General features: G+C 47.6%; 1 pseudogene; it reads left to right on the top strand.

Moving 5' to 3' along the window:
• The first annotated feature begins 627 nt into the window (after nt 1-627).
• Nucleotides 628-3,215, top strand: LOC125519419 (annotated as a pseudogene).
• Nucleotides 3,216-3,540: the final 325 nt, after the last annotated feature.

Here is a 3,540-nt window from a genome sequence, read left to right as displayed (position 1 = left end):
CCTCACGGATGATATGCTACTTCCTCCAACTCTTATGGTGGACCGAGGCATCTACTCGCGCGCTCTGACCCGGTGCCGCTTCTGGCCCATGGACCGCCGCATTCAACCCCGATCTACGGAGTGAAGTGGCTTCCTACACAGGAAGGAGATACATGTTGCCTGGTCACACTTCTGTCAGGGCATTTTTGCCATTACACAAAGTGGAGGTAGTTTTGTCAATTTCATCGGCGCATGGGGTACAAACTAAAAAAAAACCGGTATGGCTCTCCCAGGTTTACACCAAAAGCATAGATATTTGGTCGGTTGCTCGGGAACGTTCGCGCCAATGCGAGATCTTCACGCCAACGCGCGAACGTTTGCGCGGGAGTCAAGTCATATCTCTGTTAGTTTGAATGAAGAGGGTTAGCCTTCATTTATTATCTAAAGCCTCCGATGAGAATATTTTGCACCTGAAAATGTTATATTGGAATTCGACATTATTTGGGAAATGCTGGGCTGAAAAGAAAAAGTGTATATAATAAAGATGGTCGGCTGAAAAGCTGGGTGGGGACCCAAACACACCGGGGTTTCAGTTCCAAAAGGGGGAAAAACGGTGGGCTTTGGTTTTGCTTGGCGAAGCTGCCTTCCATGGAGTCAAGATCCGGGCGTCGTCGACTTCGTTCGTCCCCGCAGATTGCTGCTGCTCAGATGGAGGTGAGGCCGGGGCGTCGCCTGCGTTTCCCGCAGCCGCAGCTGTGTAGCCCAAGCGGCGGCGGCGGCGAACCGGATCGCATCAGCAACCTCCCGCAGGAGCTCCTCCTCCTCATCCTCACCCTCATGGGATGCGCTGCCACTGCCGCGCGCACCAGCGTCCTCTCCCGCCGGTGGCGCGATCTCTGGACGCATCTCCGCCGAATCGTCTTCCACAACCTCGCGCCGTCGATTGTACCGGCGCTCGGCCGTGTGTGTGCCCCCCCGGCCGCGGCCGCGGTCTCCCTCCTGGAAGTCCGCATCCCCAGCAGCAGCAGGCATCCCGGGCCCTTCGGCGCCACGGCCACCAGGCTGCTCGGCGCCGCTGTGGGGCTGGAGCCGGAGGAGATCGTCCTCAGCTTCCCGTGGGGCGTTGAATTCGAAGACCGGCGGAACATCGTCCGGCTGCCGTGCTTCCAGCGGACCAAATCTCTCATGATGGAAAGGCTTCTCTTCTACTGCCCTGACGGCGTGTTCACCGCGCTCCGGACGCTGTCCATCTCCTACGGCCTCGGCGGCCTCCACAGCTTGCTCCCCCGATGCCCGCACCTCCTCGTGCTCAGCCTCAAGTTTGTCAACGATGGCTTCGGACTTGTCCGGAATGGCTTCATCTCACTCCACTTGCCATCGCTGCAGGAACTTTTCCTTGAGAGCAACATAATGTACGCAGATGCAGCCGATATCGTCGCCCCTCTGCTGAAGCGACTCACGGTGTCCTTCGGCACTTACAAGCTGCTCAGCAGCATCTCCGTCTCGACGCCAATCTTGGAGAAGGTTTCGTGGCAGTGCTGGTATTTGGGGGACGGGAGCATCGTCCGGTTTGGTCGTTGGAGCCTCCAGAGGTTGTGGCTACACACAGGAGAGACACAGGGACAGCTTCCTACTTCGCTCCACATTAGTGCCTCTGCCTCCAATGTATGTATCATCCACTCATCTCAATTTACTCAATTTACCGGAACTAGCAAAGTGGCAATGCGGGGGCAACATCCTATATATTCTCAATATTTTTTCTCCTTTTATCTCAAGACAGAATTGTACAAATGATATATATCCTGTGAATCTTTTTTCAGAGCTCCTGGTTTATTTCCAATGAAGACAACTTTGCCCAGGAGATACAGAAGCACCTGGTTGCTGATTTCTCTATTTTGGAGCTACGTCTCCTAAAAGCCGGACATGTTTTTGGAGCACTGGTGTTTCATCTCCTCGGGATTACTCGTATTTCTAGAGGTATACAGAGGCTTAAGATCGTCCTAGAGAGATCGCGGGTACGTAACTAGTTCTCCCCTTTCATATTATATCTCAATCATACACTGTGTAGTAGTAATTTACATTTAATTTTTGGTTTTAGCTGAAAGGAAAATGCTCGCCAAACTGTTCGTGCCAACCCACAAACTGGAGGTCTCAAACTATCTCCTTGACTGCTCTTGAAGAAGTGGAAATCAATGGCTTCGAAGGACAAGAACATGAGTTTGATTTATTGAAATTAATACTCAAATGTGCACCAGCGCTTAAAAAGATGATACTGCAACTGTCACAGGAGGCCTCATCTAATAATAGTGGAAGCGCTAAAATATATGACATCTGCAGCGCCAATTCTTCAGTGGAATGCTATGTTTATCAGAGCTCTAGTGAGTATTTATTCAGAATCCATGATCAGCATGCTCCTATATATATATGAAATAGTAAAATAAATGTTAATACTTGTATGTTTTCTCAAAACTTAATCTTTCATTCATTTTCTTATTTAGGGTGGTTGAAATGTGGTATTGACATCCCAATTAGAGTTTAGTTGTGCATGTATCCCAGTTATTGGCTAATTTAACATGCTATATTTATCCGATTTTGTGTGCCCACACCTTGATTTTTACAGAAATATAAGCTGGATATATACTAGAGTTGGTGATAAGAAAACATAAATATTTTTTTTGTGGGCTTGCTTACCTTATTTGCCCTTTTGCATTCTTCTGTTTACCGTGCCCTTCTGTTTTGGGTCTGTATTCAAATTTATAAGCTATAGCTGAAGTGGTATCATCTAATTTTATTGACCATCCAATTTTGCACATGTTATTTAGTTCCAGTGAGATTCTGTTTAGCATGTACTGTGGTATTTGTTCCTTCTGTCAACATGTATTGTGTTTTATTTGCAAGTGACAACAATCATTACACATATAACAACTCTACAATTGCATGGGGCGATACTTACTGGAGCTAGGTTTCAATATTTCTCATTTGCAGGGCTAATGCATGGCTGCCAAATTTATCCCTTGACATGATTCCTGTCCTTACATTTGCGGATTCAAGTGCTCATCGACAAACATCGTCCTTTTCCCATTCTGAACAGTCAATTACGTAGTCTCAAGACTTTGTTCAGTTGCTTGGACAGAACTTATCATGTGCATGTTGTATTACTAGTGTATTGTAGCTCTTTATAGGGAGCTCAGTTAAATCTTTATTGGTTTCAATGCACTCAACCAGTGATTATTATGCTAAACCTTCTATTTCGATTGCCCTGTGTTCTATTACATTTTACCAAAATACCAGTGGCGTCCCGTTTGGGACCGGCGCCACTAATTATCTACACCTATATGCGTTTTCCCACTAGTGTAACCTCTGGTATTTTCATATCAGCCACCATCCATAGACCCGTCTACCTCCCTGTGTGATCTCATCGCCGCCACTTGTCACTTATTAACCATATCCCGCCATATGTGATCTCATTGCCACCTCTTGTTGCTATGGTCGACCTTGGCCTCGGCGCCACCTCTATTACCCCCTTCCGTCGATGCCTCTCAGTGACACATAGGACAGCAG

The sequence above is a fragment of the Triticum urartu genome, chromosome 7 (genome assembly GCF_003073215.2).
Source record: "Triticum urartu cultivar G1812 chromosome 7, Tu2.1, whole genome shotgun sequence".
Lineage (NCBI taxonomy): Eukaryota > Viridiplantae > Streptophyta > Magnoliopsida > Poales > Poaceae > Triticum > Triticum urartu.
Note: the sequence above shows the minus strand (reverse complement) of the source record. Positions and strands in the feature narration are given on the sequence as shown.